The 26921-nt window shown below is 38.8% G+C and overlaps 2 long non-coding RNA genes across 2 annotated transcripts in view; both read right to left on the minus strand.

Moving 5' to 3' along the window:
* Positions 1 to 7243: 7243 nt before the first annotated feature.
* LOC138160453 (uncharacterized) lies at positions 7244 to 8333 on the minus strand. The gene is made up of 3 exons (XR_011168147.1): positions 8245 to 8333; positions 7498 to 7620; positions 7244 to 7379 (listed from the first exon to the last, which is right to left on the minus strand). It is a non-coding gene; the product is annotated as an uncharacterized lncRNA (long non-coding RNA).
* A 6042-nt stretch (positions 8334 to 14375) lies between these two features.
* Positions 14376 to 26921, minus strand: part of LOC138160454 (uncharacterized) — a 65267-nt gene continuing 52721 nt past the window's right edge. The window contains exon 3 of the long non-coding RNA XR_011168148.1: positions 14376 to 17848. This is a non-coding gene — a long non-coding RNA (uncharacterized lncRNA). The remainder of the gene's footprint in view (positions 17849 to 26921) is intronic.

Raw genomic sequence — 26921 nt, forward strand, 5'->3', positions numbered from 1 at the left:
TACACAACAGCTTTGATATGTTCCCACAAGAGTCTAATGGAGATGGACTGTGATGCCCGACCAAGATCTCCTCACCCAATCCACCACTCTTAAAAAGTGTCACCCAGAATTTGTTGCCTATACCATGTTTTAGGACAGGGTCATCTGGCTTATTAAGGGAACAGAAATTTCAAGCTACAGTCCAGTGAGCTTAACTTTGATTCCTGTGAAAATCTTAAAACAGATCATTCAGGAGGTGGTTGGTGAACATATAGAATAGAAAAAGTTTATAATAGCAAGCAGCCTAGCTTCACCAAGAAGGCCAATGCCAGATTAAGCTTTATTTCCTTTTCTGACAAGATTACTAAACCAATAGGAGAGAGGAGTATTATGGATTAATTTTAATCAGATTTTAGCAAAGCTTGATAAGGCATCCCATGATATTTTCAGTGGAGAACTATAAGCTATAGATTAGACAATAAAACAATCAGATGGATTCAGATCAGGCTGACTGGCTGGAGTTGTTAATGGTGCAATGTCAACATGGTGGTAGGAAGCTTCCAGTGGGGAGCTCTGAGGGTGCTGTTCTTGATCCTTCATCAAATCTGCAGAGATGGCTAACACACTGGATAAGCGAAGCAAGTTCTAAAAGCATCTTGACAGGTCAGAACACTGGCCTCAATGCAATAAAATGAAATTCAAAAGGGACAGATGTAAGTCTTTTGCTTGGATACAAAAATCAACCTCATGAGTATAAGATGGGGGAGACATGGACAGATGCAGAGGCAGCTAGGTGGATAAGAGTGGAAATAGCCCTGGACCTGGACTCAGGAAGACCTGAGTTCAAATCCTACCATAGACACTTACTCTCTCTTTTCCTCACTTTCCTCAACTATAAAATGGAGATAATAATAGCATTTACCTCATAGGGTTGTTGTGAGGATCAAATGAGATATTTGTGAAGTATTAAATACAGTGTCTGGCATTCAGAAGGTGCTGTATAAATGCTGGCTATCCATATATAATGAGATAATTTTTAAAGAAAACTCCGTTTTTTTTTTTTTAGTGGATTGCAAGCTCAATAGAGTGATGTGATAGCCAAAAAAGTTAATGCAACAATGAGCTACACCAGGAGGGGCTTAGCCTCCAGGAACAGGGAGATGATAGCGCACTATACTCTGATCACAGTACTCTGCTTGGAGTACCATGTTCAGTTTGGACACCAGTAAGCTCCACCAGGATAGTGAAAGGTCTTTACTCAACATAATATGAGAATTGGTTGAAGGAATTGGGAATGTTTAGCCTGGAGAAGGTAAGTAGAGGGAACAGGTGGGGGCAACTGACTTCAAGAATGTGAAAAGCTGTCATGTGAGGAGAGATTAGGCATAACAGGTAGAAAGTGGAAAGAAGCCAATTTAGGCTTGATGTTAGGAACAAATTTCCTAATAAATTAGAGCCCAGAGAATTGGTGGTTCTCCTTCCTTGGGAGTCTTTAAGTACTTTTCTGGTGTGTAAGAGAGGAGATTTCTTTCTATGTGTGGTTGGATTGGATGTCCAACCAAGTCCCTCCCAACTCTCAAAAACATGATTGTGATTTTATGATCTTAATACTACTCAGAAGGAACCACAGAATTGTTAAAACCAGAAGAGACCCTACATATCAACTAGTCCACTTCCCTCATTTTACAAAGGAGGAAACTGAGGCCACACAGAGGTTAAGAGACTTGCCCAAATCTCTTCCTCTCACTCTCATCACCTACCACCTTTTGTTGGTACCACCTTTAGCTGCTACTAGGGCAGCTAGGTGATGCAGTGGCCAGAGCACTGGCCTGAGAGTCAGGAAGACTCACCTTCCTGAGTTCAAATCCAGCCTCAGATACTTCCTAGCTGTGTGACCCTAAGCAAGTCACTTAACCATTTGCCTTAGTTTCCTCATCTGTAAAATAAGCTGGACAAGGAAATGGCAAACCACTCCAGTATCTTTGCCAAGAAAACCCCAAATGGGGTCACAGAGACTGTCAGACAGGAGTGAAAACAACTTTTCAGCAGTAACATGGCTGCTAATCTGAGAAAAGTTTCCTGTTGAATTTTCTATAATATGCTCATTATAGTCTGTGACTCTGTACCCCTCTCCCCATGCCATAGGATGACCTGGCCTGTCTAGTCTGCTTTTTTGTCATCACGGTTTTCTACCCGAAGCTTAGCTGTTTGCTAATTTCATGTCATCATTTTTTTTCTTCTAAATTTTCTTAAACTCAACCAGAGAAGGAGAGAGGAAGGGACTACAAAGATCTGGATCTCCTCTCCGGGGCATCATCCTCCCCCATTCCAAGTAGTTTAATTTCAAACAGATTTAATCTTTAAAGTCCTCTTGGAATGCTGTAAACAATGTAGCCAGAGGGTTAATTAATAGAGTAGTTTTTAATGGGTAGTTTTATTATGCATGATATGGCACTTGTTCTTACAGTGTTTTGCAACCACTAAGTGTTTGTAGAGAATAAATAAAATAATTGTTAAAACCTAGTGAGGGAAGTTAGTACAGGCTGGGGGAAAACGGGGGCATGGACAGGCCAAGCAACACACTCACAATCACATGACACGTCAGGTAAAGTGAAGTGAGAATTCACATCCTGAGTTTTCAGTTAAAACAGATGTGAAGCTACACAGAGAGATGTGTGTATCCATGGGAAACCCGGACCGAGGTTACAAAGAGATAGCAACTATGGGCATAGTCAGAGTTCACAGGAATCTTCATATTTTGATTGCCAACTGAAATACATTAGCTTGAACAAATATTTCCTTATTTCACATCATTTGCTTGGCAGCAAATGAATCTTACAAGTCTGAATCACAGGGGTTTTACATTTTCTAGCAGGGGTCACACTCTCAAAAATAATCATCAAAAAGGCACAATAAAACTATAAGCAAGATGCATTTAGCAAAAACCCTTCACTTTTTATCAACTCAAGTCCAGGTACATTTGTATATAGATAGAAATTATAAGTGTATATGTGTGGAAACTCTTGAAATATATATATATTAATATGGACTCTCATGTTTATGTGACAGCATATATACATATATCTGCATGTTATACACACACACACTATGCCTATATCTATCTGCATATATATATGTATACACATGTATGCGTTACACATTTCCTTTGTTAAAGCTTTCTAGCTAATTGTATATGGCTCTGGATTGGTCATGCTAATGGATAAAAGCAACGACATGGGTAATTTGAAAATGCTGATAAGGGAAAGTTGTTTTAGTCATTTTCAGTTGTGTCTGCCTCTTCATGACCTCTTTTGGGGTTTTACTGGCAAAGATGCTGGAGGGGTTTGCCATTTTTTTCTCCAATTTATTTTACAGATGAGGAAACTGAAGAAAACAGGGTTCAAGTGACTTGCCCAGGGTCACATAGCTAGCAATTGTCTGAGGCCAAATTTGAACTCACTTCTTCTTGACTCCAGGGCCTGGCATTCTATACACTGCATTATACTGAATTTTTTTTTTTGTTTTGCTAATTAGTTTTCTTTTGCTAATTGTATTTGATATATACTAAACATTAAAATCAGTTTCCATTAAATGAACTAATGAAAAAACCCAACCCATTAAACACTAGTTATGTTCTAAGCACTGTGTAAAGCATTAGGGATACAATACGAAACAGTCCCTGCCCTGAAGGAGCTTTTATTCTAACATGGAGAGACAAATGTATATGGGAATGGTATTCAAAGAAGGATTATTTTGGTTTGGGAAAAATGTTAGTGAATGGAGCCATAGGAAAGAAGATAAATACACCCTGTCCAGAAATAATGACAGACTTGATCTGATTATGGTTACAGGGGATGGAGAGGAATGCAATAGTGTGGTGGCTGGTGAGAAGATGGCCTAGGAATGAAATGAAATATGGCTGGAATCTGGGTCTAGATGTAGTCACCGACTGAGACAACCAGTAAGGAAACACAAGGGCCCCCGGGCACATATTCAAGCATCAAAGGAAGTGTAAGGACAACACCCTGATATTGGCTGTAGGACAAAAGGAAGCAGCCCAGGGTCAGAGCTCTAACTAGGACAGAGTGACTAAGGCTTTTCCTCAGGGTCCTGAAATACACAGATTGCTGACAGCACTTGCACTTGAGCTTGGTATTTAGGAAGAATGAACAGTGAAAAGCTCCACTTCCCAGGTCCTACTTCCTGGCCCACCATCATGCTCCCCAATCCCCAGCAGCAGCCTTGCGCTATCTTGCAGTCTCTGTATATAGGGGTTGATACTTAAAAGTTGCAATTTCCTAATTATGTAATTAGCTCAGTAGATCTTGGGATCCTTACTACCTTCTTAATAGACTGGTATAGATAAAACATTTATTAAACTCTTACCACATGCCAGATAAAGTACTAATCACTGGCAAGTGAAGGCGGTTTCTGCTCTTCACATCCTAATGGAGAAAGACACAACATAAAGGGGAGCTGAAAGGGGGTGGGGACACAGTGGAGGCCTACCATCCAGACAAGACGAGGGGAACATTCAGAGCTCAGAGTTCAAGGTTCTGGCAGGAGGATGGCCAGAGTACAGAGAGCATAGGGTGTCGATGGACTCCCCTGGGGCCAGGAGTCTTGGCTAGTCCTCTGAAGATGTTAAGGATCTGGCACCTTCAGAGCATTCAGTAGCTCTTCCTTTCCTTTATGGCTTTCCTAGGACTAATATGATTGAAAACTGGCAAAATCTGCCAATGAAGGGAAGGCAGTAAGAATTGCTGCTATATGGAGGAACTGTTTAATTAGGAAATCGCTTTTACAAACTTCCAGTACTGTGTCCCATTTGTTTTTTGGTGTTTTGGATTCTTGGATTTGGGTCTCAGATTTTGTTTAATTTGTGTGTTGTTCTTAATAAAATTTCCTTAAATAAAATGACTCAGATCTTTCACAATAAACTATGTCCTCAAGTATCAGCAGCAATTTAAGATACTCCTGCTTTTTTCCCCCAGGTTTCCTGGTGACCCTGATGTTATTTTATTGATTGTGAAATATGAAAAAATGGGGAAAAGGATTCTTATTTCAAGCACTTCAAGTTCAAGCATTCTGTTTTCACCCTCAACCTATAAAGGAAATATCCAATAACATTTTTTAACAGGAGAGGTAATGAGAATGGTGGTGGGTGAGAGACTGGTTTAAATGGGAAAGAAGTATGATCCGTTCAACAGGACGGAACTTGCTCATGGATCACAGGAGGAACTGCAACAGGATATGTCAGGTAAAGTAAGGTTCGTTAAGGAATCCTCGTGTCTTCTGTGCTTTTGTTTTCACCTTACCTGGCCCGGATAGTACTGCAAGTAAAGTTGTACATACCCCTTGACCCAGCAATACCAGTGCTGGCTCTATACCCTAGAGAGGTCAAAGAAATAGGAAAAAGATTCGCATGCATGAAAACATTGGTAACAGCTCTTTCGTGATGGCAAAGAACTAGAAAGTAAGGGGGTGACCATCAATTTGGGAATGGTTAAATTATGAATGTAAGAAATGATTAGCAGGATGGTTTCAGAGAAATCTGGGGAGATTTATTAGAAATAATATAGAATAAAGTTAGCAGAACCAGAAGAACAATTTATATAACAACACTGTAAAGGCAAATAACTTTCAAAGATTTAAGAACTTTTTTTTTTTTTGCTTTTTTTTTGGGGGGGGAGGAGGGCGATTGGGGTTAAGTGACTTGCCCAAGGTCACACAGCTAGTTTTTGTGTTAAGTGTCTGAGGCCAGATTTGAACTCAGGTCCTCCTGACTCCAGGGCTGGTGCGCTATCCATTGGGCCACCTAGCCACCCCAAGATTTTAGAACTTTAATCGATGCACTGACCTACCATGATTCCAGAGGAGCAATGATGCTAGCCACTTCCACAGGTATTGTATTCAAAGCTCAGAATAAGACACACACATATGTGTGTATGTACTCATATATACACACATGTATATACATACACATATATATTTGTTAAATTTTTTAATAAGAAGTGGAAGAGAAAAAAAACATTTTCGTTAACTGAAACGACAACAACAGTATTGCCAAGTGTCAATGATACCCTGGGTGGCAGTAGCAGACTCCCTCTTTTCCAGAATTAGCACACATACATACACATATATGTGTGTGTACATCATATAAATACACCATTTATCTATCTCAAAAGTAGTATCTATGACTTTCTGGGAGGTTTAGCAGCTGATGACAATATGTATGACTTTTGGCTCTTCTTTTGATTGCAGGTACTTGGTGCATGTTGATGGACTGATTGATTGAGGACTCAGTGTTGGAAGAAAGGACTCCCTTTCAGAACCCTACAGTGGTGGGTGAGTGCAGGATTGCTATGTGAGAATTATCCACTCAGTATAAAATAAGCATGCAGCCAATGTCATACCATAAATATGCTGCGCTTGGGCCTTAAGTTGTGAAAAGAAGGAAATGAGGATGTATTAAATTCCTGCTGTGTGACAGGCATTGTGCTAATAAGCACTTTACAAATATTATCTGACCCTAATGACAATGCTGAGAGGTGGGTGCTGCTGTTACTGTCCCCATTTTACAGCTAAAGCAGCTGAGGCAGACAGAGGTTAAGGACTTGCCCAAGAGTCTCACAGATAGATCTGAACTCATTTCTTCCTGACTCCAGTCTTATTTCTATCGTAATAGTGCCTCAGAACTGGTCCCCAAGTCCTGGAGGAAAAGATCAGACAAGCCACCGAGACAGGCCCCTACAGGCCCCTGCAGGACATGCGGTCACAGCACAAGTGGAAATCCTGTGTCACTTCTTTTACATCGTTGGGGTCGTCACCAATTATAATCCTCTTCAGACTGATTTCCTGAGAAGCAGCACTTGCCACCAAGGTAATTTTTCCTAAAATAGAACTAACATAAAACTGAATCGCTGGCACTTGACTTTTTGGATTTTGGTCTAGACCTATGATTTTACCAGATAAAAAATTATTAGATAAAAAGAAACCAACAAACACAAAAACCAGAAACCAAAAACCAAGCTCCCTTTACCACTGCAGAGCAATGCCCATTCTGCTATGTACAATCTTAAGAGTCGCCTGGGGCTCAGGCACTACAAATCAGAGGAGGCCTTTTTGACTACAAGGCCAGTTCTCAGCAAGGGATGAATGAGGGGAAAATACAGTATGAAGTGTGTCCCATGTGCCCAGTCCAAGCAAGCCAGTCCTTTGCTCCCCAGGGGCTTCCGTTTTAGCAGGGGAAGATGACACACCTGCAGAAGTTCTAGCCAGAGCAGAGTGATATGGACAAAGATGTGGGGATGGCGGCTGAAGTCACAAGGCAGCTGACTGACTCATCCTTGCTGGCAATCAATGCTTGTGTCGATTTAATTGCTATTCCCAAAGTGGAGCTAGAAAGGGGTGGAGAGGAAGAGAAGGAGAGAGCTATGAAGGCAATAGCATGTCATGATGATGGCCGGGAAGAACTGTGGTAGGGCTGGGTTCAGGCAAGATGAAGTATATCCTTACCAATCAGAAGCCCAGGGTGAAGGATGGAGCACAGGAGCATCACCGGGAAGCAGATATGAACAACTTATTCACGTATTAACACGACTACGTCATTTGGAGCAATCAAAGAAAAAACTTATTTAACTGCAAAAGAAAAAAATAATGTCTGCAGCAGACCCATCTTATCAAATACTACTACTACTAATCTTACATTTATATAATACTTAACAGTTTTCAAAATGCTTTCATATTCATTATCATTTGGTTCTAAAAGTTTATAGATAAGGAAACCGAGGCTAAGAAATCCATTATTCTCTATGCAATGCTAATCTATTATTTATGACATTAAAGATTGTCCTTGTATTTTCTCTTCATCAACTTGTTACATGGTGCTATTCCCCAATCATTATAACCGATTTCAAATGGTGCTAGAAAATGATATTGACTCTGAACACCAAAAGAAATCAGTCATCCTCTAAGGGGTCACAGAAGCCTTTGAGGATGGGGAAGACACAAAAAAAAGGATTAAAATTTTACCTCTGTATTATACATTTTGATTCTATTTAAGCTGAACATGATGGTTTTTTACATTAAACAATAAGGGATAAGTTGAAATTGCTAGAAAAATGACTTAATGATTGTGAAATTACAAAAGGGAAACAGAAGTACCAAGAAACAGACTTAGACAGTATCAGCGCTGGCAATTCTAAGAAATAGAGCTGCTTTACTGTAAGCTACAATTCAGAACAGGCTTCTCCTTTTACTTACAAATCAGGGGTTTTCCATGACCGATTCCCTTCCTCTTCAGAAGTGTAGCCATTCTTCTCCAAGAACACTGATTTCAAATGGTGCTAGACACTCAGCAGTTAAATCTAAACCACCATATGAAACCAGCTTCCTGAAGAAGCTTTAAAATCATGCTTGGTCTTCAGGTTGCTTCCTGTTACTACGAACTTGTGGTGACCTAGAAAGGAAAAACTTGAACACTGTTTTTTGAGTTATTTCCATTAAATAGAGTGAGGCTGGTCTTCAAAGAAAATGACTCAATGGGTCTTTAAAAATGATCCACCCTCTGCCACTCTCTTCTCTTCCTGGCTGCAGGTCAGGTCAGGACTGTTTCAAGTCACTTCTGGCGAGGCTTGGGGGACAGGCAGCTTGCTCCGTCTGCTACCCTACCCTCCTACGCACAGTGAGCACATAGCAGCTAGCGCCTGTGTCCTGCCTAGGCAAGCCTGACCCTGCCTTCTCTGTCCTTTCTTGATCTTAGGTGAACAAGAAGTATCAATCTTGAGATGACTTGGAGGCCACCTCAGGACTTCAAGATGTTTGGTGGTTTGGGGTCCTTTAGTTTGCGCTGACTGGTGCCAAGGGCAGGGATCTCTACCAACTATTCCACAATTCCTGAAGCAAGTCAGTCAATAAACATTTATCAAGAATCTACTATGTACCAGGGATGGGCCTAAGCCCTGGTCTGGTCTGCTAGAAAACATCTACTGTGAGGTAAAGAATGTGCAGATAATCTAAATGAAATGGAAAATGCCTTATTGTTTAGATGAAGTTTTAGGTATCAACTTCCTAGGAGTATATGATAGAAGTTATTATTTCCACATTTTCCCTGTAAAACATATGCTTGTGACTGACATATATTTAGTTGTTTCATTTGTGTATAAGAAACAAAATACCTGTCCCATACCTGATTCATACTGTGTACACTGAAGATCTTACACTACCTCTTTTAGGAAGTCTCTAGATGAGGGGTATGCTACAGCCACTTCTAACTAGAATTGTTTTGTTAAATGTTTCGTGTGGTCATTTGTACTTCAGAAATCAGAAAGCTATGAATCCGGGATTGATTTATTCTTTTGTTAATTGTCTATATTTAAGAAAGTGACAGAGAAAAATGTTAATAATGCAGATTAAACTTAAAAGTGTGTCAGGTACATTTTTTTCTTCCCTGGAGAGTCAATTGTTAAACATTCACCAGCACACTCCTGCTCTAGATATGAAACTAAAACCTAAACTTAAAAAAATTGCTCTTGGGGCACCTAGAATATGAGGAAAAGGGCCTAGCCCTCTTATTAGAGGCAGGCTCCTTTGGTACTGAACCCATTCTGGATTGTGTTGTGTGGGTCTAGTGAGAAGATCCTTTTAGCAGAGAGGAAGAGGGAGACTGTTCCAACCCACTAGATCCAAAGGTGGTTATTAATATTACACATTTTTTACAACTATATTTCCTAAGTCCTTCTTTCCAAAAATGTACTTGCCCCTCTTTAGTTCAAGATTTGGCAATAACAGCATGAGTGAGGGCACAGTGAATAGTGGTTGAAGCCACTATGAATTCTGTTAAACTCAGTTTCATTATGAAGAGATGGGTAAGAAACCATACCTCTACTGATTTTCCTCTAGCTCTCTCTGATCAACAACTTGTCTACTAACAACTTACCTTTCTGTAAAGCTTTACGCCAATGAAAATCCTGTGTTAGCATAACTCCCTGGGAGGCAGCCAAAAGAAATCTCCTACCCAGATTGAGCGGCAGTAGTAGAGATGAGGACTCATCCCATGGTCAATCAGAGCATATCCTTACAAGACAAATGAGCCTCAAGGTAGCTCAGAGTAGTGCTTAGGTCTTTTACAGGGCAAATAAAACAGTGTAAAGCCACCAGTTGCTATGGAGACAGGATAGAAGAAAGCTCAATGGGTCAGTAAATCTGACTTCAATATACAGTGAAGGCTGCCGAAAAAAATCTTAAGTTCAGTGTTTCTGATCATTCTCCTAAATCATAACTTCTTATTTAAACTAAAAAAGAATACTGTTTTCTGGGTTCAAGAAAGGAAAAAAAGTAGGTCTCTAGGACAAGATAGTACATTAAATAATATTAATAAAGCTCCATTTCTTTTTTTTTTTTAAAGAAATGTTTCGGTTTGGTATTCAAGAGAGATGCACCTATTTGGCTTCAAAACTACACTTCTGTTTCAGAGTTAAGGTTTCTGACTTTATTCTATGTATGATGCCTTGATTTCTTTTCTTTTGCTTCTACCCTGGTCCTCAATCTTTTCCTCATCTAGAGTCCTCTTAAATACTTCTGGATTTCTGATGAATTTAAGAAAATGCCCAGAAGCAGATAACATTTAGAGAAAAATGGGTTAAAGTCTAAAGGAATGAGGATTATAAGTATCTCTACATCATTAACTCTCCCTGTGCTTCACTTTAAATAAAATGATCACACTATACTTGTTTTCTCCTTTGTCAGAAAATGGGGACGATGGAGAAATAGGGTGTCTTACAACACTGGTGTCCAACTCAAATGGAAATGAATCTCCACTACAGCGCTGAAGAGGTCATGAGTGGAAAACATCTAAGAAGCCCTGACTTAGAAAACCACAAATTAACATTAACTATATTTATATTGTACCACATTTTGATTTATTTTGCTAATCATTTCCAATTACATTTTAATCTAGTTCAGGCTGTACTCAGGAGTTTTGGGTCCAAGTATGAAACTTCTGACTTAGAAGATAGGGTCAAAATAGACCTAGTTTCTAGTCCTATCTCTGATACATACTAGATGTGTGACCCTAGGCAAGTCACTTGAACCCCTCAATGCCTCAGGCAGTCCTCTAAATCCGTAAGTGCAGAAGAGTTGTCAATGCATACTAGGAGAAGGGATTCTCTCACTAGTGAGCTCCCTTCATCGATGAAATCACAGGTCTGAACAAAAGTGGAAATAACAACAAAAATGAGGATGATGGATGAGAACAACCCAACTCCTGGGGAATGGGTGTGGAATAACCAGTAAGCAATTATGTTTAATTCAAGTGGTTAGAGCCTGTGCTACTAAAGTTAAGGGTTTGATCTCCATTCGGAGCTCAGTTAGCTTTGCTCTGATCCATACATTCCTGGGCACTAATTTCAGCCAGTCCTCTGGCAATGAACACAGCTGGCTGGCCATAAAAATGGTGAAAGAGTATAGATGAAACAAGGCAAACCGCTGCTGAAATAATTCCAGGTTTAAGTCCCATGGGGTCACTTGTATCACCTCTGCATACGAAGGACGGCACACTACAAAACCAAGATAAAAGCCCATGAAATATTATAACAATCAAACACACAAGCATCATTTTTCATTTTTCTAAGTGCTCATCACTTAGCACAGGCATGCAAATAAACCGTGAGGAAGCAGGCTGTCAAAAAAAGATAAGTTGGTTGGTAAACATTTACCATATTTAGCTCCATGTTTCTTAACAACTTTTAGGTCAGAAGAAATCACTATCTTATAGTTTTGTTCATGTTCACAAAGTAATTTGGGGGTTATACTATTTGCTATTATTGGATTTAGCAGGTGAGACAGGTTGAAGCAAACAAAAGACAGTCAGATTATTAAGCTCCATGATGGGTAGAATCCAGGAGGTTAGCACAAAACCTTTAGGTGATTGTTTTAAACTAATCACCAGGTCAATAACAAGCATTTTAAGTGACTTAGAAACTCATCACCTGAGTTTGTTAACAGCTGCCATTTGAAAATATTTTCCAAATGTCTGATGTCATGGGTAAATTCCTAAAAAATGACCAGGCTTTTATTTTTTCCCTTCTCTTTTCTCTGATAACAAGATGTATTTGCAAAAGTATCTATTTTAAGAGAGGTATGGATGACAAGATCCCTTTACCTGAAGGATAAATTAAGCTGCGAGGGGCAAAGAAGTATTCCATTTGTGGGCACAGTGAGTTCAAGGAAGAAATAAAATCCTTCAATTTGTCTGAATATTCTCTGCTCCCTCTCCATGTCTTCATATGTCCTTACAAGATTTGGTGCCTAAAAAAGGTGCCAGGCTCAAAGGCCAGAAAATAAAGTTGTCTGTCGATCATTTTTAAGGCATATATTGCACCTAAAAAGCATTTCATATTAAGTATTAATTAAGCCCTCTACCCCAACTCATTTGATTATGGTCTGGAAAACCTGACTCCAGAAAAGAAGTTAACAACTAAAACTACAGCATGGATGCATATGGCTACTAAGTCTGTACTTTTCATCTTCTGTTTCAATTTTTCAGAGATGGAGAGTATAGGAGGCCTTATGTGTAAAGAGGGCATGACTTTAAAAATAATCTTCTAACAGCTTCTAGGTAAAGTGGGTCAAAGTAGAGGGATCAGGGGGACCAGAATGTATCAAGCAAGGGGCTGGAATGACCCAGAGCATAATGTAAAAGTATGTACCATGTTTCCCCGATAAGAAGACCTATCCCGAAAATAAGCCCTTCCCTTACTGTGTAAGATTCCTCTAAAATAAGCCCTCCCCCAAAAATAAGCCCTATTGAGATTGCTACTGTAGTGAAGGTGATCCCCTGCGCTACACGCTACATTACGGTACCCTCTGTATGCACCGTCCCCCCCCACCCTCAGGTGAAACGCACGCCACGCTCCGAGCTGCATCCAATCAGAGCTGCAGCAGTGAGCGTGTCATCCTGTTCTTCCCCAGTGATTTGCTTGCTGGCGCCATTGAGAGCAGTGCCACGGAGGAGAGCTGAGGCAGGACAACATAAGCCCTCCCCTGAAAATAAGCCCTCTGGTGTTTTTCTTTCCAAAAAAATAATAAGACAGTGTCTTATTATTGGGGAAACACGGTATATGAATGTTATTTTTTAAATGATAAAAATGTAGTACAATGTTCATTTTCTATTACACTAAACACAAAAAAGTAAGGAAGGTAGAATGAACACAAGTAGAAGAAAATCAAACTACAGGAGAGGCATTATTGATGATGTCACTGGCTTTTGTGAGCTCCTCTGCAGACAATATGCTACACGCTGTCACTAAGCCTAGTGGTTTCATTTCTGGACATTAGCTCTTTTCCAATGGAATGAGGACCCATCAAGATAAGTCTACAGGACATTCCATCAGCTGGTTCTCAGTAGCTACCTGCTGGTAGATGGTAGAGTCAACAAGTTCTTATGCTAATATTCCTTCCGGGGTTTCCAGTACACAATGTTGGTGGCAATGTAAATTGGTTTTACAGTATTTCTGGAGAGCAACCAAAGTGACACACAAAAAAAACCAACCCAACAGATTAGAAAATTATGTAACTCTTTGACCCAGGGAAACTCTAAAGAAATAACTGCAAAGAAAAAAAAACTGCATAAAGATGTTCACAGCAGTAGTATTTAATAATGAAAAACTGGCAATAAGTCAAAATGCCTATAAAAGAGAAGAATGGCTAAGTACATAATGATATATTAGCATGATTTAACTATGAAGAATGCCAAGTATGTGCACTAGATGATATATGTACATGCCTATATGAAATAATGACAAATGAAAAAAGTATAACCTAAAGTATTATGTGCATACTGATGACAACTTTAACGATGATTAGAAAAAAAAATCAGAGTATTTAAAAAGCTTCTTTCCTTCCTTGTTGTTATCCCAACTATTAGTCTCCTCCTACCAAAAACAAGTTGAAGCCCTCCTTTGGTAACAGATGAGTACAATCAAGTAAAACAACCTCCTTACTGGTTGTTTCTTAAAATGTGTGTTCCATTCTTTACCTCTACAGGGGTAGGGAACCTGCAGTGCAGCCCCGAGGCCACGTGGCATCTTCTAGGTCTAGAGTGCAGCCTTTCAACTGAGTCCAAGTTTTAAAGAGCAAATCCTCTTAATAAGTTAATTTGTTCTGTAAAACTCGGACTTGGTTAAAAGGCCATGCCCAAGGACCTAGAAGGCCACATGTGGCCTCAAGGTTGCAGGTTTCCCATCCCTGCCTAGCACATCACTTTTCTGTCGAGAGACGGGAATCTAGATTCAGCATCAAAATTCTGGAGCTGTGATTAGGCACTGCATCAATCAGGATTCTTATGGGTTTAAAAGTGGTTTACTTTTATAATGTTTTAGTTATTTTATAAATCGTTCTCTGGTTTCTGTTCACTTCACTCTGGATCATTTCATGCAAGTCTCTGCAGGGTTCTCCAAGCCATCACTTTGGTTATTTCTTATGGCACAGTGACATTCTTTACATTCATACAGCATAATTTGTTCAGCTGTTTCCCGACTGAAGGACATACTTTTTTTTTCTAGTTTTTTTTCCTACAATAATGAGGGTTATTATAAATCATTGTATATAAATATGGGTACTCTTCCTCTATGATCTTTTTAGGCCTAACTGTGATGTAGCTGGGTGAAAGCAGATAAATCTTTGGGGTACAGATGTGAACTGGAATGATTCAAATCACACTACCAGTACATTAATGTGCTTCCTCTCCCACAGTCCCTACAATTGCCATTTTCTTTTCTTTTTTTGGTCCACTTTCCTAATGTGATAAGTTTGAGGGGAAAGCTCAGGATGGTGTTAATTTGCATTTTTCTCATCAGTGATTTGGAGTATTTTAAAATATTCCTGTTAAGAGCCTGCATTCTTATTCTGAAAACTGCCTGCTTATATTCTTTGCCCATTTATCACATGGGGGTAATGATTCTTATTCTGATATATCTGAATCAGCACTTTTATCTTTTAGATAAAAGAAATCTCCTGCAAAGATTTCTGCATGTTTACCTTCTATTCTAACCACATTAATTTTGTTGATGTGAAAAAAGTTTTTGGATGTTATGAGATTGAAATTGTCCATTTTTATCTCCAGGGATTCCCCTTAATCTCATTGGGTCAAGGATTCTCTCCCCATCCACAGTTTCAATGGAATATCCTTCCCTGCTCCTTTAGTTTGTCTATTTATATTTGATTGACTTTGTGTTTTATTTTTTAAGCAAGTAAGACATCTGCACATATAAAAGTACAACATTCCTTCCTGCACTAAGCATGGAGAGTTGGTTACTTGGGGTTACTAAACACACAGGCAAACCTTACCCTATGGTCTTTTAGAGCATAGGAAACTCATAATGAGGCAAGTGGTCCAGGTCTATTTAATATCAAAAAATAAGGTGAACATTTCTGAACAAAACACCAACTTTTAGTGATGCAAAATTCCATACTTCTAAATTAGTCTTAATATCAATCAATACTTATACAGGATTCAGTAATACAGCAAGATTTAGTATTAAGTATTCAATGAATCAACAAATGTAAGCATTTACAAAAGCCATCTGAAATGGAACTGACTTGTAAAGGAAACACACACCAAAAAATGACTGTATAATTACAACCTAAAACAAAGACAGATTTTTTTGGTTTGTCTTGGATCTTGTAAACTAGGTTATCTCAAACATAAATCCCAGGTAGACTAATTCTCAATAAATCCTGAAAGTTTGGAGGTCCTAATTTTATTCTGGATGAGCCCACACACAAAATGGGTATACTCTGGCTCACTCTACTACACCCTGGCTGGCTGCAACTGTCCTTCAGGGTTCGGAGAGGTTTGGGGTGTCTATTCTTTAATGCCACTGTCTTCAACCCCAATTGGTCTTATTACCTCAATTATTAGGTGTCTGTGACTAGCACTCCAGTTCCATTTAACCACTTAACATCTATCTATCATCTATCTACCTACCTACCTACTTACCTACCTAACTACCTGCCTATCTATTTCAAAAGCTCCATCAGATTGTTACTGATTTCATCACAACTATTCTGTAACAAGGCAGACATCTTTTCCATAGGTGCTCCTGTCAATTTTCACACTTGTCTCCTGGATGCTGAATTTCTTAGTCACCACCTTGCCTAACTCTAGGTCCAGGTATTTGGTCATAGAACACAGACTTTTAAATGTGTTGCTGTAGTCTTATTTTATTAAATTTTTTGCATGAATACTCATTAGGAATATTAGCCTACGATTTTCTTTCTCTGTTTTTTCTTGCCCTAGTTTTAGGTAGGAGAACCATATTTGTAATATAGGAGTTTGGGAGAAATCCTTTTTTCTATGGTTTTGTAAGTAATTTATGTAATATTGTAATTAATTGTTCTTTGGATTTTTTTTTATAAGATTGATTTTTTTTCTTTGTGGGTTCTTTTATGACTTGCTTAATTCCTTTTTCTATGATTGGGTTTTTCAAATTCTCCGTTTCTCATTTTGTTGATCTGTATTTTTTTTGGTAGATATTCATCCATCTCATTTAAGTTACTGATTTTGTTGACATGTTAACTGGACAAAATGGTTTCTAATATTTTCCTTTCTTCTTCATGCAAAACATCTCTCTATATAAGCCACGTTGCAAAAAAGAGCACAGACCAAAAAAAATAGGAACTCAAGACTAAGAAAACGAGAATAAGTATAATATTCATTTCTTATACCACCAGTTATAGTATATGATTGTGATAGAATACTACTGTGCTATAAGAAATGTCAAACAGGATAGGATGCTTTCAGAAACACCTGGGAAGACTTACATGAATTGATACAAAGTGAAATGAGAAGAACCTGGAGAACACTGTCCACAGTAACAGCAATATTGACTGTGAAAGCCTTGGCTATTTTCAGCAACACAATGATCCAAGATAGTTTCAAAGGATTTATAATGAAAAAATGCTACTTACCTCCAAAAAAAGAAATGATGGCATATGAATGCAGATAGAGGCATACTTTTTAAAACTTTCTTTATTATTCTTGTTCTATAAGTCTGTGTTTTCTTTTGCAACATGGCTAATACAAAAATGTTTTGCAAGACTATACATGTACAATTTATATCAAATTGCTTGCCTTCTCAAGGAAGAGGGAGAAAAGGGGGGGAGAATTTTGAACTCAAAATTTTAAGAAATTAATGTTAAAAATGTTTGTTTGACGACTAACATATGGAAATATGTTTTTCATGACTACACAGTATATAACCTTTATTCAAAATGATTACCTTCTTAATGAGGGGGTTGGGAAGGGATGGTGGGAGAGAAATTGGAATTAAAAACTGTTTAAAAAAAGATTAAAACTTGTTTTTACTTGTAATTGGAAAAAACAAAATACTAATATAAAAAGACATCTCAAGGGAAATATTTTTACATATAAATTGGAAAAAATTAAATAAAAATTACAAATACTATCTTTATCTGAATATACTAAGATCTCTAGGTTACTTTGCTCTTCTTATACTGAGACCATCCTAACTTACAGGCCTCAGCCCTAGATGATGTTGTTAGAAATTCCTCTGAGATAGAATTGATAACTGGTAACATAGGAGTTTGTTAGAAACCCTTACATATCTCCTTCTTTACTATGTCTTAGGGAAGGGAACCTAGGAGTCTAGACCAGAGGCTAAGATGAGTTCACCAATCACCTTTCCATCTTTCTGGGGATCAGTCAGGAAAAAAAATCTTGACAAATTGTATTCGCTGGTTGATTACCAAGATCAAGTTTCTACTTACATGGAATGGTAGGTGCAGTCTTTAGATTGGGAAAACTTGCCCAATGACTCTCGAGGACACAGAGGGAGACAACCAGCACCTGGAATTCAAATGAAGGTTATTAACCCTTCCGAAGTCTAAGAGGTTTGCACTTTAAGTCTTTCAGAATAAAAGCAAAATTTACCTTTTCTCCCTTAAGCATATTCCTTCTTTTGTCACATAAAAATGGATTTTTTAAAGGAAGGGAAAGATTATGGTTAAAAAGCAAACCAAATCAGTCACTTCTTTCTGCTTAAGAAACAGGGGCTGGAAAAGTTGCTGTTCCCGCAGTGACATATGTCTCCTTTTCCTGGTGTTTGAGAACTTGAGGTGTGGTTGTTGCTATGGGAACTGGTTGCTATTTCACAGATCATCAAGGTTTGCCTCACAAGATGTCTAGTGAGATAAAATATGGTGCAAAACCAGAGATCTGATCACAGAAGAAAAGTAGGGAAAACAGTCTGAAGAAAAGATACCTGGAGGCTTCTATTTCTAAAACTGATTCTGCAACATCATGAAAAAGGAGCACAGAATTCAGATGGCTTGAAGAGGCCAGCATCAGGATGTAAGGACAGTTTCCTTTCACTGCATATGAATCCAGAGGAAAATTGAGCAAAATTCAGGCCGCATTATGCTAGCTTCTAAATGGTCTCATTTTGCAACTGGAATGTGTCTCACTTTCAGCCTAGGAAAAGCAAATTCTGCTGTGGAAATAACCATAGCTATAAAAGCCATTCTTCTTACAGGATTATCCTAGCTTTTTATATTCATCATGGCCTCTCATTTTCTATGCATGCTATTAAAAATTTAAGGTGGTCATTGTGCAGCCTCAAGAGTCTTTTTTAATCATCTTTACTTGTCCTCAACAATGTAATTTCTCCTTGGGTCATAAAGACTTAATTGTTGAAAGCTTACTACCCACCCTTCTTGGGCCAATTTCCTCTGCAAAATATTAGCTCAAATGTTAGCCTATCTAGGCCTTTCCCTGAACCCCATGAGATCCTTTCCCCCAAGTCTGGGTACACACAAACACCCAGCTATCCTGTCTTCTATCACAGAACTTTTATCATGGTAGGATCACTTGTCCCCAAGGTTCTCGGCATTGCTAATTCAGCAGTGGTTTCCTTCATCTTGGTGAAGATTAGATCCAGAATTGTAGTGCCCTTGACATTTCCTGTACTTCTGAAGAAAGTCAAGTCACAAATGTATCAGATATCATGCTTTTGTCAAAGGAAGAGCTCCAGCAAAAGCACGGATAGCAGAAGTTACCATTGCTACAATATTATTCTAAGTTTATAATCTATTTCCCAAATTCTTTGTCTAATTCCTCTTACTATTTAGTAGATCTGTAGTATATATTTCTGGAAACAATGATACTCCTATTCCTAAGGTTTTATATTGTGCCCCACCCATGTTCCTCAATTTTCTTGGAAACGTTTGCCTTTTCAAAATATTTTGCTCCACTTGAATAAGGTATACTATTCCAGAGTCATATTCCAAAACTTCTGTGATGCAGCAAGAGTAGTCATTAGAGAAATTAAAGAAAAATTAAGGAGAGAAAGAATGAATTGGTTGTGAGACCAATACAACTAGAAAATCAATGAATTAAAAAATCCCAAATAAACACAAAAAGGAATTCTGAAGATAAAAGAACAGAAAAAAATTCTTTGGTTGGTAAGAAAAACATGGAGCTTTTTTATGAAAAAGACAAACTATTAGCTAAATTGATAAAAAAAAACCAAAGGAAAACCAAATAACTGAATTTAAAAAATGAAAATGAATTCATATCAAATGAAGGGAAAACAAATTGTTATACTCTAGCATGTGCCCAATTACGTATCAACAAAACTGATAGCTTAAATGAAATACATGAATATTTACAAAAATATAAAAGACTCAGTTTGGAACAAGAAATAAAGAATTTAAACACCGTGGTCTCAGAAACTTAAAGAAACAACAATTAACAAACTCCCCAAGGGGGAAAAACCCAGGCCCAAACTCCAGTATAACACACAAAAAAAATTGTTTACAAAGATAGAGAAGGAATCTTGCCAAACTCTTCTCAGATAAATATGGTCCAGATATTCAAATCAGGAAAAAGACAAAGCAGAGGTAGAAAACTATGACCCAATATCTCTCATGAATGTTAATGCCAACATAGTAAATAAAATATTAGCAAAGAGTCTGCCAATAACATATTCAAAAATTCATTCATTATGATCAGGTTGGATTTATACAAGGAATTCAAGGTTGATACAATACCAGGAAAAATATGAACATAATAGGCAATATCAATAACAAAAACAATAAAATCATATGATTACATCAATAAATGCAGGAAAAGCTTTTTTTTTTTTCTGCAAGGAGGGGAGGCAAGGCAATTGGGGTTAAGCGACTTGCCCAAAGTCACACACGGCCAGTAAGCGTTAAGTGTCTGAGGCTGCATTTGAACTCAGGTCCTCCTGACTCCAGGGCTGGTGCTCTATTCACTGCATCACTTGGCTACCCCTACAGGAAAATCTTTTTGACAAAATATAATACATATTAAAAACACTAAAAAGTATAGGAATAGACTTTTCTTTAATATGATGTTATGTAAAACCTAGGCAGCATTATTTGTAATAGAGAAACATTAGAGAGAGCTTTCCAATAAGTTAAAGCAAAAACATCCACTGTCACCACTATTTAATATATTTCTGCTAAAGAGTGATGGAGAAAATTATGAAACCGTGATGACCGGCTCGACTACAAATTTGTTTCTGATCTCAAATGGTGCCTTAGTACATGCAGCAAGGCAATCCTTCTCCTCTTCCCTGATGGGAGTCCCTATTTCACCCCCTCAGACACTGTTCCAAACTGTCTCATCTTCCCCAAAGTCTCCTACAGGGCCACTCACCCTCCCCTCTAAGCTGAGAATTTTGGCTCATACTTCACTGAAAAAACCGCAAATGATTCCTAGACCCATATATCTCACTTAGTCTCTTTCCTGAGGTACAGTCATGTTTTCACAAACTGCCTTTTAGACATCTCAAGTTGGATGTTCTAAAGGCATCTCGAACTCAACTTATCCCAAACTGAACTCCTTGTTTTTCTCACAAAATCTCTTCCTAACCCCGTTATCATCAAGCTTATCACATTCCTCCGTCACTGAGATTTGTAGTCTCAGCAGCCTACCACCTGGCTCCTCACCCTCACTCACTCCAGGTCTCCAAACTACAGCCAAGTCTTATTCCTGTTTTCACATCTCTCATATACATTCCTTACTCTCCACTCAACACAACCATCATTCAAAGTTTGGGCCCTTATCACCTCCCCTGGACTTTTCCAATAGTGTCTTCCAATTGGACTGCCTTCCTCAAGTCTCTCCTTAGACTAATCGATTACTCTACAAGCTGCCAAATGGTCTTCCTTAAAGCACAAATCTGATCATATCAATTCAATAAGCTCCCATTACCTTCAGAATCAAATATATAAGATCCTCTGTTTGGCTAATGCTCATGGGAAAAAAAATGGTGCAACAAGGGATTCTTTGGCATATTGAGATAAAGTTATTTTTCTTGATCCTGTTCAATAACCAACAAATTCACATAGATGAGAAAGGAAACAGTTCTTAACTGCCTAAAGCTACGAAATTTCTGATTTGTTTCAGACTGAAAAGATGAATCAGGTTATCTTATCTAACAACTATCTCTCAGGTATACCTTTTCTTCCAGCTAAGAAAACAATAATTCACTGTATCTCTATAAATATCATTTACATATCAAATATGGACTATTCAATAAAAGAACTGAACTGAAAAGGCAGTGTTGGGGTGGTCTTGAGATCTGGGTGTTACTCCTCCTGGCTCTATTACTAGCTGGCTGAGGTGACCTTGGGAAAGTCACCTTTCCAGGCCTCAGAATTTTCATGTGCAAAAAGAAGGGGCTTTGTTGGAAGACTTCAAATATTCATTCCAGTTCCAATCATCTAAAGTTCTATAGTGCTCAATTCAGTTTGTGGCTACCATGATTTATATTTAATTCAAGAAATTTGTCAGGTCTTTAACAGGAACAAAGCTCTTTCAAAAGTAACACTTAATTTGACTCTGACAGAAATATGTTGTGTTATAGTATATCATGTTATGTTCATGAGATAGGCCAGTTTAAGGATCATATGGTCATAAAACTGTGAGACAGAAAGGTTGTCCAGTCCGTCCAGTTTAACCTCCTTATTTATTTTACACACGAGGAAACTGAGGCCCACTGTCTTGCCTAAGGCCACACAGGTAGCAAGGAATAATGAGCAGAATATTGAGTTCTAGATCCAAAACCTGTGTGTTCTCCACAGAGGTTACACAGAGCCAGTAAGTTGAACAACATATTCTCTTCTTTTAGATTGTAGGGTCTAGATTACGTCTAGAACTCATCAGTACCCATAACTTCCAGGGGACCCTGGTGAGTTCAATTCAGGTTTGCCAGATCTAAGTTAATAAAAACGCCAAGTATTCCAAGCCATATAAAAGGTTACTGGACAAAGCACGGCTTCAATATTCAGTGTGATTTGGTTGAAATTCTTCCATGAGGAAAAACATGGGTGGGGACAAAAAGAAAAAAAAGTACTTCAGAGAGTGTATTTTCCTTGTGGCTGAGTCTCAATGCAGGGGGAGTAAACAAGTGGACGCAAAGGCCCTGGACGCATTTCCAAATTCCAGGTCACAGTTTACTAAATGTTTGGCCAACTCAGTGAGAAGGTCTTACTCAGGTATGTGCTGAGCACTCATCTGCTCCCTTGGGCCTGAACAAAGCAAACACACGCACAAGTACACAGAGCTGTGTTTACTCCAGAAAATGAATCTCTCACCTTTAGAGGCTACGAGGATGGGCAGTATTTACTGGGCATACAACATACAAAACGACAAAAAAGGCAATGAACAGGCAATGATGTTTTCCCAATTTTTAAAAACTACCAAAGTTGATAACCACAGTTAACAACTGATACTCAGGTGACTAGCTGAAGCTGTGAGGTTTATTTTTACTGGAGTTGGGTTGTACATTTCTGGTAGTCTTATTTTGGGGGGGGGGGAATCAACCAGTTTCAGAAATATTGGTTAATTTTTGGAAACTGATCTGTTCAAAGAATTAAGGCATATTCTTCTAGCTGACATTTCACCCTGTGCTATTTGATAAAAATGCTTAAAATAATTGTTGAGAAGGTTCACCAACAACACATACTGTTTAAATTTATTTACAGGGTTAAGGCCTTCTCTAGCTCTAGGATCACAAACAATTCAGGCAGATTTAAAAAAAAATTATTTCAAAAGAACATCATATAATTAAAAATCTCTCCTCAGGCCTAAAAATGTCACAGTGTTTGTTTTTTAAAATAGGATTGTATAATACTATAATGGCTAGAAGGAATGCCCTAATTGACAGGTTTTTTTAAAAAAATACTATCATTGGTTTAGAGATAAAATGCTGTTCCATTACTTTGTAATTCCCCCAAATAAATTAGGATCAAAGAGAATTTTTAAATGTGCACTCAATTTTACAGTCCAACTTGTTTTAGTCTTGAAGCATCAATCTTTAAAGGAAATTTAACTTTATTTATAAGGGCAGTTAAATGGCACAGTAGATAGAGCACTAGCCCTGGAGTCAGGAAGACTTGAGTTCAAATTTGACCTTAGACACTTCATTAGCTTTGTGACCTAAAGCCAATCATTTAACCTCTGTTTGCCTCAGATTCCTCATCTGTAAAATGGGGATAATGATAACAGCTACCTCTTAGGGTTGTTGAAAGGATCAAATGAGATAATAATCGTAAGGTACTTGTCACACTGTCTGGAAAATAGTAGGTGTTATAATTGTTTTATTTTATTTTTTTGCTTTTTGGATGGGGAAGGCAGGGCAATTGGGATTAAGTGACTTGTCCAAGGTCACATGGCTGGCAAATGTTAAGTGTCTGAGGCTGGATTTGAACTCAGGTTCTCCTGACTCCAGGGCCGGTACTCTATTCACTGTGCCACCTAGCTGCCCATTAACAGTTTTATTTTTAAATAAATGAAATCAGTGCTATTATTACAGTAAAAATAAAAATTTCATTGTTAGTTATCTTCTCTTCATGTCTCCAAAAGGAAAAAGTGTTTGCTATTAGTTTAATAAGCTATTAAATACAACACTTGAAAACACCTGTCCCCACCCCCCACCCCCATTCCCTCATCCTGTCGTCTTCTCTGATGGGAGAGGTCCTACCCAGCAGCACTCTTCCAACAAGGCCCCGGTGGGCCACAGCTGCTTCTCTTCCAGACCCACTCTTAACTCTCAGGGCCTTTCCCCTTGACCTTTCAAAGAGTACTCCTTTCCCCTCTCCTTAGTTCCTAGTTCCTTTTTATTTGTTGTCTTTCCCCATTAGAATTTAAGCTCTCTGAAGGTAGGGATCGTATTTCTTTGTTTACATCTGTATTACCAGAACTCAGCACAGCACTTGGCACAGAGGAAGCACTTAAGATATGTGTTCTCTCTTACTCCATATCCCTCTCTCTGCCTCTTTCTGTCTTGCTAATCTATCTGAAGTCAGCTTTAATTTTTTTTTCTTCTGGCTTTGTGATAAGGTAAAGATCCACCCACCCATCCATCCATCCATCCATCCATCCATCCATCCATCCATCCATCCATATATCTATCTCTATCTAGTGATTCTGTACATAGAGGCACAAAACAGAATCATAACATAATAGAATTTCAGAGCAAGAAGGAACCTTAGTATTAATCTAGTCTAAATTTTCTGTACAGATGAGGCAATGAAGACCCACGGCAGTTAATCGATTTTCTCAAGTCCACACAGTTAGTGACAGTTGCAATTAGAACTCAGTTTTCTTGATTGGTGGTCTGGCCTGCTACACCGTCAGTCAAAGGTTCCATAAATCAATAGGTGAAGATTACAGCCTCTTTAGGGCAGCCACCCTGCTGCTGTGACTCAGCTCAAGAAGACTACCTGCTGTGTGAGTGTTACTGAAAAAAGGCAGGGGAGATTACTGCTAGACATGAGGACAAATGCTGGTTCAAACTCAGAATGGAATAGGGTCAATGTCTTGGTTGGATTTCTTTTCCTTTGTCATAAGGAAAGTCATCAGTTACAAAAGGAGGGAATGTGTATTTGGAAAGGACTGACATGTAAAAGTGAGGCATTAGCAAGACTTTTAACAAGTCCCAGAGAACAAGCTGAGAATGGGGCTGAGTGGGAGGGAGGGAGAGAAGGGCATCCTTTCATTTTCATAAGGTAAGGCTAACTGTGTGGAAGCAGTAACTGTGATGGGGACCTCGTCAAGCCTGCCCTCACTGCAGAGCTGCCAAACCGACCTTTTGTTCTAAGGCACAGGTCTGTCCCTGTCACTTCCACTCTATAAACTCCACCTGCACTCTGTCACCTTCAGGATCAAATAGAAAGCCTTCTGTCTGGCTTTCGGAGCCCTTCCTACCCGTGCAGTTTTCTCACACCTCATTTTTGCCTTTCATCTACTCTGTGATCCAGACATGCACCTCCTTATAGGTCCTCCCAAAAAGACACTTGCTCCTTTCACCAACTGAGTTTTCCCAGGCCGTCCCCTGGGACAGGAACTCTCTCCTTTCTCACCTCTGCCTTCTGGATTCCTTTGAGTCTCAGCTTAAGTGGCATCTTCTGCAAGAAGCCTTTCCCAGGGTTCCCTAATTAACTTCAGCGCCTTCGTTCTGAGATTATCTCCCGTTTATCCTCTACTTGTATTGTTTGTACATAATTGGTTACATGTTGTCTCCCTCATTACACCGTGAACTCCTCAGGATCAGGGACTGTTTGTTTGCCTTTCAATGGTGCACGGGGAGATGGATCTTTATGAGTTCAAATCTGGTCTCAGACACTCACTAGCTATGTGATCCCGGCCAAGTCACTTAACCCTGTTGGTTTCAGTTTCTCATCTGTAAAATGAGCTGGAAAAGAAAATGGCAAACCACTCTAGTATCTTTGCCAAGAAAACCCCAAATGGAGTCACAAAGAGTCAGACATGACTGAAAATGACTGAACAAGAACAGTCCTCAGGGCTTAACACAAGGTCTGGAATGCAACAGGCACTTAATAAATGCTTGTTGACTCACCTTTGATGTTGTTCTTACACTTGTGGTACAAAAGGCCAGATGATCTGCTCAAAGGTCACCCACCCCACTGATAGCCCTCCCTGTCCTTCAAGCCTCAGTGCTGTGAATTGGATGTGCTTTCCCAGGGAAAGCTTCTTTGGTATCTTCTCACTGAGTATGCCCCTGGACACTCGCAACAGTTACTGCCATTATGAAAAGGTGAAGAAAGCTCCTGGGCAGATTCCCTCTCTGTCCCCCTCTTCTCCACCTCTACCACCTTGATGGGGTTTAGTGCTGACAGATTCATCTTCTCCTCAAAAGACTTCTTAGCGATCATTTCCTCCTGCAACCCAGATCTCAAGACCAGTCTAGTCCAAAGCAATCTCTCCAACTGCTGAATTTACTACTAGCTGTATCACTCACTTGGCAATTAATTAATCATGTATTGCCTTGTAACATCTCATGTTATTATGTTATTAACTCTAATATTTGATTTAATCTTTTCCTTTTTTGTTTTGTCAACTAGATTGTAAGCTTCTTGAGGACAGGGGCTCTGTCTCATGCTTCCTTGAGAGCTCTATGGTGCCTGGAAGAATGGGTTACGAATATTCACTGACTGAACGAATGAGTTGTGCAGGGATGTTACAAAGACATAGGAAATTATTTTTTAAAAAAATGATCTGTCAAGCTGTTTATTTATGGGATCAGAATGTCCTGTCATCTTTACTGACCTTCATTCCAAGGCAGTTTCAGCATTATTTAGTTAATTTTTGATTTAATAGTCTGATTTCAAGCTACTCTGGGTCATTAGCAGAGCTTTCTTTAGTACATAATTCTGCATGCAGTAGATGATTAATACATGTGGTTTGAATTAGAAGTTTTGTTGAACTATAGTGCCAACAATCTTTATCAAAAGACTTTGGAAGATATCACACTTTACATGCATGGGCATTTCCTGTGCTCAGGAGCAGAAGTTAAAAGATCATTTTCACAGCTCCAGGCAAAGGCAAAAAGAGGCGCTCCGACTCCCAGCCCCCCCCCCCCCCCCCC

The sequence above is a fragment of the Petaurus breviceps genome, unplaced genomic scaffold (assembly GCF_028583685.1).
Source record: "Petaurus breviceps papuanus isolate PSGF00001 unplaced genomic scaffold, PetGlider_PUasm1.0 181, whole genome shotgun sequence".
Taxonomy (NCBI): Eukaryota; Metazoa; Chordata; class Mammalia; order Diprotodontia; family Petauridae; genus Petaurus; species Petaurus breviceps.